This window comes from Oncorhynchus nerka, unplaced genomic scaffold (assembly GCF_034236695.1).
Source record: "Oncorhynchus nerka isolate Pitt River unplaced genomic scaffold, Oner_Uvic_2.0 unplaced_scaffold_1984, whole genome shotgun sequence".
NCBI classification, from domain to species: Eukaryota; Metazoa; Chordata; class Actinopteri; order Salmoniformes; family Salmonidae; genus Oncorhynchus; species Oncorhynchus nerka.
This window is the reverse complement of record NW_027039343.1, coordinates 31,976-47,324: the sequence shown is the minus strand read 5'-3', so window position 1 is coordinate 47,324 and position 15,349 is coordinate 31,976. Positions and strand designations below refer to the sequence as shown.

The 15,349-nt window shown below is 44.3% G+C and overlaps 1 pseudogene; it reads left to right on the top strand.

The window, feature by feature from the left end:
* Window positions 1–544: 544 nt before the first annotated feature.
* LOC135567503 (protein disulfide-isomerase A3-like) lies at window positions 545–9,081 on the top strand (annotated as a pseudogene).
* The last annotated feature ends 6,268 nt before the right edge of the window (window positions 9,082–15,349 follow it).

Genomic DNA, 15,349 nt, shown 5'->3' with positions numbered 1-15,349 from the left:
ACTGGGGCCAAGCTTCCTGCAATCCAGGAAATCCCATAAAATTGTCAGAGACTCCAGTCACCCAAGTCATAGACTGTTATGAACAGATATGAATAGGCAATGAACATAAAAATAGACTATTTTAATATCTGTGATTGTATGTTATTTTTCAAAGAAATAACGTTTGTTTTACTGTATTTTTAATTAATTGAGCTAAGGGATCAATATCAGTATGATTTCTTTTCAATACAATTATTCACGATATAGCCAAGGAGATGAATGGAGATTGGTCGTGAACAAGGAAATAACGTGCCGGACTCTTATTGGCTGATTAAGACCGTATGACGCTGTTTAAACTCCAATGGTAAGATGCCACACTTGGGTTCCTTTGAGAAGCTCCGGTAATACACATCCTCACCACTAACCTTTTCTCTCGAACAGTGCCACCAACATTGGGCCTAGCGAGAAAGCCTTGTACATTAGATTTCCCCCATTTAAAAACAAAGCTTTACATTTCAAATTGCGCCTCTTTTTTTATTTTTATTATTGCAGGATTTAGAAGACGTTGGCGCGTTTTACAATGTTGAAATTGTTTTTCATTGTTGTTCTCGCCCGGGTTGCTCTGGCGAGATGTGATTGAATTCACGGATGACGATTTTGACAGTAAAATTGGAGACCACGGATGATTCTCGTGGAATTCTTTGCGCCATGGTAAGATATACTAGCTTTGCGTTTCTGTATATCTTATACTGTTCAGTTACTCACGCAAGAGGAATAACATTGGCTTGTCCAAAAGGTTAATGGGCCTTTTAGAATTGATATAAACGTGGGTTAACGTTAGCAAAATTGTGTCCCCCAACTGCATCTAGCTAGCTAGGTACTGTTACCTAGCTGATAATGGTTAGCTCATAGCCATGCACTTCCTAACTTTTATCTAATTTGCCACAGCCTAGTCTTGTGACTCTCTTTTCTGCTCCCATTTGTTAAATGCACTTTGCTACGTTATTAAATGTGTTCGCTAACTAGTTAACTTAAGGTGTCTGGTTTTGTTGGCTAACTAGTTGAGCCTGGCTATCCAGAACGTTTCATGTTTTAATAATAAATGGCCTAATTCGTAGTTTGTTTTGATCATTAGTTTACTAAGTTATCTTGTCTACCTCTGACTTTAACCTTAAGGCTAAATTATTAGCTATTACTATTGGAAATTACCTTACAATGAAGTTAACAATAACGACGTCGGGGGCTTGGCCTGCCACTGTTGTAAACCCTCTCTTTTGGGTTGTCACTAGTTAACGCAGCCACAAAGTAAAACATTGACCATCTTAAAAATGGGTGAAAACAAAATATGTAGGGTTAGGTTTATAAAAGATTTTAAAAGATAAATTATAGAAATGGGCGGGGCTTAGACATAATTATGCCGAGTGACGATCCACTCTTAGCAGAGTTATACAAATTCCGATGCATCCGGATTTCAAGGATGTAACTAAACTGAATGTGGCTTCTTCTCAGGGGTTTATTTTTTTACGCCTGCTACGTGGTCATTGCTAGAAGGATCCAGCGTTTGTCAATTTTTTTTGTGCATTTTATTTAAAGCTAGTCCTAACCTTAACCTAATTCTCCTAACCCGCTGCATAAATTTTCCTAACCTGTCAAATCTGTTAATTTGACAAATGCTGGATCTCTTCTGGCTATGACCCTGCTAGGTTCTTTACCTCAGTGACAATATTAGTTTAGTTGTAACCTTATGATTGGCCAGTGAGCTTGGGTGGCTACTCCCGATTGGTCCCAAAAACCTTTACATAGTTCAACAATGCTGTCAAACTTTGGCAGGGCTTCCTCAGATAATCAGATAATCTTTTCAAGATGGGTGATCAGATTTGATAACTTCATACAGGTTTGTATTTTCCAAGCAATATGTGGATTTCCTTTTTTCTCTCAAAACATTGCTGCTGCATTTATTTCAACGTCCATTTACACGTCAATTTGATCTGTCACCGTGGTATCAAATTCCCCCTGCTTTTAACTACCACTAAGGCCTGAACGGTTCACTGCCTGGGAAGGCAAACATAAAGCAAGATTTTATTGTTTTACAGATGATCAGTTTACCTCACTTGTTTGTCCTGTAGGTGTGGCCATTGTAAAAAACTAGCTCCGGAGTATGAGGTGGCAGCCACACGTCTGAAAGGCATCGTCGGATTGGCCAAGGTACTTCAGCCACTTAATGCACCTTACATTTTTGACCTTTTGGTCTTAAAAGGTTGTGTGTGTGTGTAATACCTACCCCACACTTATGTAAAGACAGCCATGTCCATAAGGTTTCTATAAACTGAGCTAGTTGCACAGTTTGTGCTCTAGGTCACACTTAAGTGATGGACATCTTGCTTTAGGTCGACTGCACAGTCCACAACAACGTGTGCCAGAAATACGGAGTCAGCGGTTACCCAACACTGAAGATCTTCAGAGATGGAGAGGACGCTGGTGCCTACGATGGACCCAGAAATGCAGGTATTTAGCCAACATTCAATATCGTCTTGTCCTGATGGGCTGAGTCACTGCCTGTTATCCACCTAATTACATGTTTTTGTATTTCAATTGTTTCTCTTGTCAGATGGAATTGTCAGCCATCTTAAAAAGCAGGCCGGCCCAGCTTCTGTGGAGCTCAAGACCGAGGCAGATTTCACAAAGTATGTTTGAGACCGTGACGAGCATGTTGTGGGTAGGTTTTGCCTTAACGTTGAGTTCTGCATGAATAAACAAACCAAATGACTGAGTAAAATGTCTACTATTTGCCTTTGTCGTCCTGATATTTGACTGTATGCTGTGTTTCCTGTGTCTGTCTTGTCCAGGTTTCTTTGCCGACGGTGGAAGCCCAGCCAAAGCAGAGTTCCTGAAGTCGGCCAGTGCCCTCCGAGAGTCCTTCCGCTTTGCACACACCGACTCAGAGGATCTTCTCCAGAAACATGGCGTAGAGGGAGAGTGAGTGTTCTCTGATCATTGGCTTGTTCATCCCTGTAAAGGGATGGTTCACTCAAAATACAAACATGTTTTCTCACTGTAGGCGTCAGGTAAGCGGAAAATCATGTTAACTTGTATTTTAAGTGAACTGTCACTTTAATCAGGGACACAAACTAGTCACCTTTTTGTGAAATTCGCTGTTTTGAATCCAAAATGGGTGACGTACGTGAATCGTAAAATCCAATGAGATGTTTACGGGGTTTATCACTACTGGCTGTAAGCGAACGAGTGATGCACCTCTGCCAATCGTTACATAACAGAATGCAGCACGCGACTGAAGAGAGACGCAATCAATGTGCTGCTTACAGCATCAGTGAGCGCTCTGGAAATACAGCAGTAGGGTGCAAGGCAGTTTGCCAGTTAATTTACAGCAGCGCGTCCCTGAACGATAACCAGAGGTAGGTCAGAAGCCTGACCACGGAGACGGGGTGGATGAAGGTGATGAAGCGTACTTCATGAGCTGTAACTGGAAAAACAACTGGCATTTGGAAAGTTTGAGGTGAGGGAGAAAGTGTGGTGGAACAAGTATTAGCATTGTTAAGTATCTTGTTAGCTGGATCTATTTCTCCTCCGTAAGCTAGCCAGAGAAATGTTGAGCAACATTAGCTAACTTAGCATATCAAATAATTGAGTCTATTGTTTTGAACATTAGCTGGCTAATAAAGTCAGACAGTTAGCTAACGTTAGTAACCTAACCAATTCGCTATAGTGTTAACTGGTATACGACTCCTTGCCATTCTCAAGTTATAACGTGTTAGCTGCTTACTGGACCCTGGCAATCTGTGTGAAATGTTAACTAGCTAACGAACTATCTGTGATCAAATGTTTGCTCTACAGTATGTGGTTAATTTTCAGAATGAGAGAATTAAGTGAAAATTAGGAGTTTCAAGTGTAGCTGCAGCTGGAGCCTGTCTTAAACTGGATGCCACTGTAGAGTTGAAAGGAACACCACACACTTTCCTCTTTCAATACAGTGGATAAAAGAGGTATGCCAGGTTCTCTGCCTGAAATAGATTATGCCAACATAGGGTATCATGCTCTGCTGGCACATTGTAGAACAGATGTCCACAGGCAGACAGTGAACAATGTAGTAATGTGCAGTGTAGCACACAGATATGACTTTTGTGAGTGAGGGGGTGGTTATTTCATTTTTTTTACTCAGTGAACTTTATTTTTGCACATGTAGCCTTGTGCACTTGATAGATGTCTGCTATAGTGGCCACTATAATAGAGCAATTCTATTTCTACTTTAAGATTTTTTCACAAGTGCGATATTTAGATGTGTGTGATCACAAGTGTTCTATTATAAAGGCTGTCGTGGCTAACTGCAATATTAGTGTGTTTTTTTCTTCTCAAGACTTGAGTGTCATTTGCAGTAAAGTCTAGGCAACAAATGACATTGGGTTGCTTACATTCTTTAGCTGTGAGTTAGGTTCAGATTAACCACTTTTTATTTTACACACAGAGACTGATCATGTAGAACATTCTTTGTTTAATTAGTTAAAACCTGCATTTTCCTGCATTTATTTTCCTCCTATGTTTCAGTGCAAAATGAAGTGTCACCTTTTGGACCCTCACCAGTTTGCGTCCCTGTTTTAATAATGCTCACTGTTTGCGTCCCTGTTTTAATAATGCTCACTGTTTGCGTCCCTGTTTTAATGCTCACTGTTTGCGTCCCTGTTTTAATAATGCTCACTGTTTGCGTCCCCTGGTTTAATAATGCTCACTGTTTGCGTCCCTGGTTTAATAATGCTCACTGTTTGCGTCCCTGGTTTAATAATGCTCACTGTTTGCGTCCCTGGTTTAATAATGCTCACTGTTTGCGTCCCTGGTTTAATAATGCTCACTGTTTGCGTCCCTGGTTTAATAATGCTCACTGTTTGCGTCCCTGGTTTAATAATGCTCACTGTTTGCGTCCCTGTTTTAATAATGCTCACTGTTTGCGTCCCTGGTTTAATAATGCTCACTGTTTGCGTCCCTGGTTTAATAATGCTCACTGTTTGCGTCCCTGGTTTAATAATGCTCACTGTTTGCGTCCCTGGTTTAATAATGCTCACTGTTTGCGTCCCTGGTTTAATAATGCTCACTGTTTCGTCCCCTGGTTTAATAATGCTCACTGTTTGCGTCCCTGGTTTAATAATGCTCACTGTTTGCGTCCCTGGTTTAATAATGCTCACTGTTTGCGTCCCTGGTTTAATAATGCTCACTGTTTGCGTCCCTGGTTTAATAATGCTCACTGTGTTTGCGTCCCTGGTTTAATAATGCTCACTGTGTTTGCGTCCCTGTTTTAATAATGCTCACTGTTTTCTTGTTTGATGTGTAATCTGATGCCAGTATCATCTCGTGTTCTGTTTTATTGCAGGGGAATCATTCTGTTCCGTCCATCACGCCTCAACAACAAATTTGAAGAGAGCAGTGTGAAGTTCAGCGAGGACACGTTTACCAACGCCAAGATCAAGCCGTTCATCCAGGACAACATGTGAGTTTTACCACAATTTTCTCCCTTTTGTGTTGCTGGCACTGGTGACCCTTTTTAGGCAGTTTTCAAGGGATTCTTTTTGAATGAGTTCTGGGAGACGTATGGACCAGTTAAGACCAGTTTCTCTGTCAAGAGCAGCCTCTAATTTTTTTTTGTTCAATCCCACTGTCTAGAATGAGGGGATTGTTTTTCTTGACAAGTTGTACCTCTAGTCTACTGCGTCTTGCATGCTGACATTTTATGAAACAAGTTGTACCTCTTACACTGCATGTTTCTCTTTCTCCGTCAGCTTTGGAATGTGCCCCCACATGACTGACGACAACAAGGACCAAATGAAGGGCAAGGACCTGCTGGTGGCCTACTACGATGTGGACTATGAGAAGAACCCCAAAGGCTCCAACTACTGGAGGAACCGGTAGGGTCCCTAATAAATAACACTTAATCCCAGGAGGGAACCTTCCTTTTGTCTCATGTGCTATGTCTTGTTAACGTGTAATCTCTCCAGCTGTCAGTCCCTAAGACTCAACTTGTACCTCATGTTGTGTACTCTGAAGGCTGGTTTCCTGGACACGGATGGTAAAGCATGTTCAATGGAGATTTGCAACAGATTTGCATTTCAGTGGCCTATTTGGGATGCATGATAAATGTTCCAAGGTGTTGTTATATGCAATGAACCCAACTTCCTCTCTCTCACTGTCTATAGGGTAATGAAGGTGGCTAAGGGTTTCCTGGACCAGGGGAACAAGCTGAACTTTGCTGTGGCCAGCAAGAACGGCTTTAGCCAAGACATCGCTGAGATGGGCCTGGACGCCAGCTCCGGGGAGCTTCCCGTGGTCGGTATCCGCACCGCCAAGGGAGACAAATACGTCATGACCGAGGAGTTCTCGTAAGTGTCACTTATCACCACACAACTCCAAATGGCTCTTCGGACATGGTATCCCTTAGGATAGGGTGATGAACATTGGTGGAGAATTTACTGGTTAAGAGTTTATTGATCAGACAAGTGCTACCTGTTATTTAACTAGGGAATTCACTTACTGTTTGTGAGTGTGCTCTCACTCACTCAGTCTAATCTGCCATAGAAAAGGAAGATTTTCAAGCATCCCTTGAAAAATGTTAAAGGTTTTGGGGCTTTGTTGCCAAGTTTGACATTTGAAACTCTCTGCAACAAAGGATATCAGCCAGAACTGCAGTTTAAAAGCAGACAAAGATTTACACACGTATTGTCTTACTACCAGCAAGTTAAATGCTTTACTTTCCACTGAAATATAGCAGCTCTAATGGGTTACGGTGCCCTCCTACAGGTAGGAACTTCCTGTGTCTGGGTTTTATTTCTCTACTGGTTCAGTACAATGAAATATAGCAGCTCTAATGGGTCACGGTGCCCTCCTACAGGTAGGAACTTCCTGTGTCTGGGTTTTATTTCTCTACTGGTTCAGTACAATGAAATATAGCAGCTCTAATGGGTGACGGTGCCCTCCTACAGGTAGGAACTTCCTGTGTCTGGGTTTTATTTCTCTACTGGTTCAGTACAATGCCTTGGGTTTTTACACAGACGTGACGGCAAGGCCCTGGAGCGTTTTCTGCAGGACTACTTTGACGGCAAGCTGAAGCGTTACCTCAAGTCTGAGCCAATCCCTGAGAACAACGACGGCCCAGTCAAGGTGAGTCTGCGCTTGAGACTGACTGACAAAATGTGTAATGGAAGCAGCAACTTCGATGGTTTCCAATTGGAGCAGTGCGTTTGGGGAGGATCTGTTTGTGTTGCACTGTCTGACAGATGTCCCTGTTTTACTCTACAAAGAGGCATGGCTTTTCTAGGTTTGTCTGTGTAAACCATTTCACAAGGCCAACCCTTTCCATCCTTTGTTGTCCTCCAGACTGTGGTAGCTGAGAACTTTGACGCCATTGTGAACGAGGAGGACAAGGACGTGCTGATTGAGTTCTACGCCCCCTGGTGTGGTCACTGCAAGAGCCTGGAGCCCAAGTGGAAAGAGCTGGGAGAGAAGGTAAGGGCTACTGATTTGAAATGATGTGATTATGGCCATTCTTCATTGGCATGTGATACTAAACCCCCCCCCCCCCCCCCCCTTTCTACCTCGCAGCTGTCCAGTGATCCCAACATTGTCATCGCAAAGATGGATGCCACAGCCAATGACGTGCCATCCCAATACGAAGTCAGAGGGTGAGTGATACATTTCACTATTTAGCAAGTGTTTGACATGCAGGCGGTGTACATGTCATGGCTGTTGCTCATAATCATTATGCTTTTAAATTCCATGTTTCAGATTCCCACCATCTTCTTCTCTCTCCAGCTGGACAGAAAATGAGCCCGAAGAAATACGAGGTTTGTTCCGAGTATACACACAACCCCAGATAGAACAATGACACATTTCACCGGATGTATAAATGTGAAGCATCCGCTTGGTATTTCCACTCACTACCAAATATGGTGATGAGAGGAAGCTCATTGGTTACCAGTGGGAGGATATGGAAGGTGATGAAGTTTGGTTTACAGTCTGCACATTTTCTCATCGGTGAAACAACCTTTGATCTCAATAGTGTTTTTCTGTTCCCAAAACTATAATCTGCTATGAACAGAGTGGACTAAGTTGATTTTCTAGATTACATTTTTTTGTGTCGACTTCACTCTTTGTTTAAAAAATTATTTTAAATTATTTTTTTATTTTTTAGGAGTGAAAAGGCAAATTGAGGTATTGCACACACGCTCTTCAGAGTAGGCGTTCCCTAACGGAAATATGCAAATGTAGGCTAGAATACCCATAGGTTCTCGCTAGATGCTACTTGTTCTGCCCACTACAACTCATTTGTTCCCATTTGAAACGACTGCTTTGGTCTAGCTTGGTTTAGTTGTAAAAATAAAAATACATTTTTGATATAAATGCAAATCTTTAAAATCCAGACAGATTGCTTCTTGTGTAAATATTTTCTATCACACAGTCAAACTCTCAGTCGTTTAGTTAAGTTCACCATTCTGCGATTCTCGCTGTTAATAAACATCGCTCATAGAAGATTCCAAGGATACTCTCACTCACATGTAGGACTTATTGTGTCACATTGATGCTGCAGCTAACCTGGCTTGTCGATGTTTTCCTTTCTTTCAGGGAGGTCGTGAGGTCAGTGACTTCATCTCCTACCTGAAGGAGGAGGCCACCAACCCCCTGGTGGCTCAGGAAGAGGAGACGTCCAAGAAGAAGATCGAGCTATAGAAGCTCAACTGGAGCCCACATTCCAAGGAGGGGAAAACACTGACAACTAAATTATATTCCAATCTTTAGTAAACTACAGAATGCTCTGAGCCCAGTTGAGATGAGGGTCCTGCCGCTCTGCGAACACTGTGGAAAGTGACGGTGGTGTCCAGGGCCTGCCTGAATATTTTTTATTTTTTTGTTGCCTCAATGAAATTGAGTATTTCCCCTGGTCTGTCTGTACCTCTGATGCACTTTGGTACAATAACAATTTCCAGTCATCTATTAGTTTATTATTTCTGGAAGAGGGGAGTTATGGTGAATTCCTTTTATTTTGTACCATGTCTTTGTTTTTGTACATTTGAAAGGATTGTGAAATAAAAAGGCCCACAAAACCAATATGTTTTGTTTGAATTTATGAGATGTGGCTCGTTTCTGAATTCCTTGAGGGGGGTATTTCTAAACTATATTCTTCCTGATTGGTGCAGCGGTCTAAGGCACTGCGTCTCTGCTAGAGGAGTCACTAAAGACCCTGGTTTCGATTCCAGGCTGTATCACAACCGGCCGTGATTGGGAGTCACATAGGGCGGAGTCAATAACACAATTGTCCCAGTGTCTTCCAGGCTAGGGTTTGGCTGTCATTGTAAATAAGAATCTAACTGATTTCCCTAATTAAAGGGTAAATTAAATCACACGGGACCCATTCAATAAATGTAGTGTTGCACTTCTAACGGGCGTGTTTCCTGGATGCAGTCTAGGCTAACTCCTGGACTGAAATGCTCAACAGAGTTACTGAAAGGTTGTTTTGGACCTGGTATAGGCTTGTTTCCAGGAAACTGGCCTTGCTTGTAAGCGGCTACTTCCAGACACCAATGTGCTCTGTCTTTGTACTAAAGTAAAGTGTCACGGTTTATTTTCATCTCGTGAAACACTGCCTTGCTTCTCAACGAAAGTGAATAGTTTACACTTTGAAGATGTTGCTGTGTAATTTCATTGATCCCAGAGCAGAGGTGTGAAAATCCGCTTTGACCACTGACAATTCCTATTGAAGTGAATGGTGGGGCAGGGCAGAGATACTGGCAAGACAAAACACCCTTCCTAAATTTGGCAACTGATTTTTCTGGAAGTCAAAATGGAATTGAGCCAGCCATGATTACCTGACCCTGGGTTTTCCCATCTAGGGAAAAGTTGTTGAAAAGATGACTATACACATCTACATTTGGTTCTGATTAAAAGGTGAAATGACTTAAATGTCATTTCAACATTTTATTGAACCTTTATTCAACTAGGCAAGTCATTTAAGAAAAAAATCTTATTTACCATGACGGCCTACACCAGCCAAACCCTAATCTGGACGACGTGCGCCGCCCTATGGGACTGGAGTTGGTGGTTGAAGATATCCCTCTAGTGGTATGGGGGCTGTGCTTTGGCAAAGTGGGTGGGGTTATATCCTTCCTGTTTGGCCCTGTCCGGGGGTGTCCTCGGATGGGGCCACAGTGTCTCCTGACCCCTCCTGTCTCCTGAATCCATGATCCCTTATTGATGTCACTTGTTCAATCCACTTCAATCAGTGTAATGAAGGGGAGGAGACAGGTTAAAGAAGGATTTATAAGCCTTGAGACATGGATCGTGTATGTGTGCAATTCAGAGGGTGAATGGGCAAGACAAAAATATTTCAGTGCCTATGAACGGGGTAGTAGGTGCACTCAATATTAGGAAGGTGTTCTTAAGATTTTGCACACTCAGTAAATTTAATATCACTTTTCAACCAATCCAGTGCATTTTTGTTAAATTAAAAATTGAGAAATCAACATGTCAAAGGATTTAACTAAACAACATAACCTTCACTCCAAATCAAAACTCCAACCCTACAACCTGATTTTGGACGATATTACCTGTAATGCTTCTTACACCCAAGGATTATTATTCCCAAACTATACAGCAAATGTTCCGGGAAGCAAACAGAAACCTGAAAACACCATCCAACCTGGAACCGAGTGAGTAATGCTTAGTCTGAAGCTATTTTTTACTTTCAAAAGCCAAGACGGAAAATACATTACAATGATATTTGCCTTTATAAAGGACTGAAAGCTACCAATCTTGCTAGGGCAAAGAGATACAACTTCAATTAGCACTGACTTGTGAAGCGAGAGGTGTCGAAGCCTTTGAGCCCAACAAATGGCAGGCTACCCCACCCAGGCTACCCCACCCAGGCTACCCCGGCTACCCCACCCAGGCTACCCCACCCAGGCTACCCCACCCAAACCCAGAGGCCTTGAAGCCCCCTCCTGCTGTTCAGAGACTGGCATTTTCTACAAGAAATCTGCCTCCAGAAATAAAAGCTTCTCCCAAGTGGGTGTGACACCTACTCCTGTTGCCTGCTGCACTGCTGCTTGGATTCCACCTGGTGATCTGTTCACCGTCTGCCCTGGTTGTCTCCCCCCCACTCCCCTCCCCACTGTTGGGGCGAGTGACTCTGAATTTACAATGGCTACCCCCTCGTTATATATAAAATATTTTATTGTGAATTATGCTATTTGCATCACGACTCCTGCATGCTTTGTTGACTACGAACATTCTTTACCCAATCGTGGGACAGACCATGTTTGTTCCCACACTCGAGACTCTGACTCTATTGGTTACAGAGACTTTTGGCCTCCCATCCTATTCTAACCACCTCTCGCCGGCTTTGTATTCATGTTACCTGATGAAATTACGGAACAATATGATCTTGTTGCCATCTGATGCACATTCTGATGTCATAAATCAGCACTGCAGAGCTCTCGCTGTCCTCTGCCATTTCCTGATTGTATTACTGTTGATGATATCTGGAAATGTGCATGTACACCCTGGCCCATCTACAGTTGCTAGTACCAATTCTGACTTGTGCTCTGATATCTGCTTCACTGATTTCTGCTCTCGTAAAAGCCTGGGTTTTCTGCACGTTAACACGAGAAGCTTATTACCTAAAATGGATCAATTGAAAGTGTGGGTTCACAGCTACAATCCAGATGTGTTGGTCATTACTGAGATGTGGTTTAGGAAGAGTGTTTTGAATACTGATGTTAACCTTTCTGGTTATAACCTTTTTAGGCAAGACAGATCTTCCAAAGTTGGTGGAGTGGCAATCTTTACCAATGGTCACCTTCAGTGCTCAGTTGTCTCCACAAGTCTGTCTCCAGACAATTTGATTTACTGGTTTTAAGTATTAAACTCTCAAATAGCTCTTTGTTGCTGGGTGCTATCGTCCTCCATCAGCACCGGCCTATACCCTACCTGTCCTAAGCTCTCTCCTGACCCCTTACACTAAGTCTGAATTTGTCCTGCTAGGTGACCTAAACTGGGACATGCTTACACCGGCTGACCAAGTCCTAAAACAATGGGACTCCCTAAATCTTTCTCATATTATTACCAATCCCACAAGGTATGACTCCAAACACCCAGAAAAGGCTACTCTTCTTGATGTTATCACAAATAATCCTGATAGGTATCCGTCTGGTGTTTTCTGTAATGACCTTAGCGATCACTGTTTAGCAGTCTGTGTTCGTAATGGCTGCTCAGTGAAACGACCTGTCCTGATTTGTCATACACGCTTGCTAAAAAACTGGCCTCTGTAAAATGGTATAGAATCAGCTTGATACTTCGAATCCCACCGTACATTCTACACTATGCAATCTGGTTTCCGAGCTGGTCATTGGTGCCCCTCAGCCACGCTAAAGGTCCTAAACGTTATCATAACCTCCATCGATTAAGAGACAATACTGTGCAGCTGTATTCAAAGACCTGGCCAAGGCTTTCGACTCTGTCAATCACCACATTCTTATCGGCAGACTCAACAGCCTTGGTTTCTCAAATGACTGCCTCGCCTGGTTCACCAACTACTTCTCAGATTTCAGTGTGTCAAATCAGAGGGTCTGTTGTCTGGAACTCTGGCATTCTCTATGAGGGTGCCATAGGGTTGAATTCACGGGCTGACTCTTTTCTCTGTATACAACAATGATGTTGCTCTTGCTGCTGGGGATTCTCTGATCCTCCTCTACGCAGACAAAACCATTCTGTCGTCTTCTGGCCCTTCATTGGACACTGTTAACTAACCTCCAGACAAGCTTCAATGCCATACAACTCTCCTTCCGTGGCCTCCAACTGCTCCTAAATGCAAGTAAAACTAAATGTGTGCTCTTCAACCGATCGCTACCAGCGCCTGTCCAGCATCACTACTCTGGACGGTTCTGACTTAGAATATGTGGATCTACAAATACCTAGGTGTCTGGGCAGACTGTAAACTCTCCTTCCAGACTCACATTAAGCATCTCCAATCCAAAATTAAATCTAGAATCGGCTTCCTATTTCGCAACAAAGCATCGTTCACTCATGCTTCCAAACATACCCTCGTAAAACTGACTATCCTACTGATCCTTGACTTCAGCGATGTCATCTATAAAATAGCCTCCAACACTCTACTCAGAAAATTGGATGCAGTCTATCATAGTGCCATCCTTTTTAACACCAAAGCCCCATATACTACCCACGACTGCGACCTGTATGCTTACATTTACATTTAAGTCATTTAGCAGACGCTCTTATCCAGAGCGACTTACAAATTGGTGCGTTCACCTTAAGACATCCAGTGGAACAGCCACTTTACAATAGTGCATCTAAATCTTTTAAGGGGGTGAGAAGGATTACTTTATCCTATCCTAGGTATTCCTGAAAGAGGTGGGGTTTCAGGTGTCTCCGGAAGGTGGTGATTGACTCCGCTGTCCTGGCGTCGTGAGGGAGTTTGTTCCACCATTGGGGGGCCAGAGCAGCGAACAATTTTGACTGGGCTGCGCGGGAACTGTACTTCCTCAGTGGTAGGGAGGCGAGCAGGCCAGAGGTGGATGAACGCAGTGCCCTTGTTTGGGTGTAGGGCCTGATCAGAGCCTGGAGGTACTGAGGTGCCGTTCCCCTCACAGCTCCGTAGGCAAGCACCATGGTCTTGTAGCGGATGCGAGCTTCAACTGAAGCCAGTGGAGAGAGCGGAGGAGCGGGGTGACGTGAGAGAACTTGGGAAGGTTGAACACCAGACGGGCTGCGGCGTTCTGGATGAGTTGTAGGGGTTTAATGGCACAGGCAGGAGCCCAGCCAACAGCGAGTTGCAGTAATCCAGACGGGAGATGACAAGTGCCTGGATTAGGACCTGCGCCGCTTCCTGTGTGAGGCAGGGTCGTACTCTGCGGATGTTGTAGAGCATGAACCTACAGGAACGGGCCACCGCCTTGATGTTAGTTGAGAACGACAGGGTGTTGTCCAGGATCACGCCAAGGTTCTTAGCGCTCTGGGAGGAGGACACAATGGAGTTGTCAACCGTGATGGCGAGATCATGGAACGGGCAGTCCTTCCCGGGAGGAAGAGCAGCTCCGTCTTGCCGAGGTTCAGCTTGAGGTGGTGATCCGTCATCCACACTGATATGTCTGCCAGACATGCAGAGATGCGATTCGCCACCTGGTCATCAGAAGGGGGAAAGGAGAAGATTAATTGTGTGTCGTCTGCATAGCAATGATAGGAGAGACCATGTGAGGTTATGACAGAGCCAAGTGACTTGGTGTATAGCGAGAATAGGAGAGGGCCTAGAACAGAGCCCTGGGGGACGCCAGTGGTGAGAGCGCGTGGTGAGGGAGAGACAGATTCTCGCCACGCCACCTGGTAGGAGCGACCTGTCAGGTAGGACGCAATCAGCGTGGGCCGCGCCGGAGATGCCCAACTCGGAGAGGGTGGAGAGGAGGATCTGATGGTTCACAGTATCGAAGGCAGCCGATAGGTCTAGAAGGATGAGAGCAGAGGAGAGAAAGTTAGCTTTAGCAGTGCGGAGCGCCTCCGTGATACGGAGAAGAGCAGTCTCAGTTGAATGACTAGTCTTGAAACCTGACTGATTTGGATCAAGAAGGTCATTCTGAGAGAGATAGCGGGAGAGCTGGCCAAGGACGGCACGTTCAAGAGTTTTGGAGAGAAAAGAAAGAAGGGATACTGGTCTGTAGTTGTTGACATCGGAGGGATCGAGTGTAGGTTTTTTCAGAAGGGGTGCAACTCTCGCTCTCTTGAAGACGGAAGGGACGTAGCCAGCGGTCAGGGATGAGTTGGTGAGGTAAGGGAGAAGGTCTCCGGAAATGGTCTGGAGAAGAGAGGAGGGGATAGGGTCAAGCGGGCAGGTTGTTGGGCGGCCGGCCGTCACAAGACGCGAGATTTCATCTGGAGAGAGAGGGAGAAAGAGGTCAGAGCACAGGGTAGGGCAGTGTGAGCAGAACTAGCGGTGTCGCTTTGACTTAGCAAACGAGGATCGGATGTCGTCGACCTTCTTTTCAAAATGGTTGACGAAGTCATCTGCAGAGAGGGAGGAGGGGGAGGATTCAAGAGGGAGGAGAAGGTGGCAAAGAGCTTCCTAGGGTTAGAGGCAGATGCTTGGAATTTAGAGTGGTAGAAAGTGGCTTTAGCAGCAGAGACAGAAGAGGAAAATGTAGAGAGGAGGGAGTGAAAGGATGCCAGGTCCGCAGGGAGGCGAGTTTTCCTCCATTTCCGCTTTCGGCTGCCCGGAGCCCTGTTCTGTGAGCTCGCAATGAGTCGTCGAGCCACGGAGCGGGAGGGGAGGACCGAGCCGGCCTGGAGGATAGGGGACATAGAGAGTCAAAGG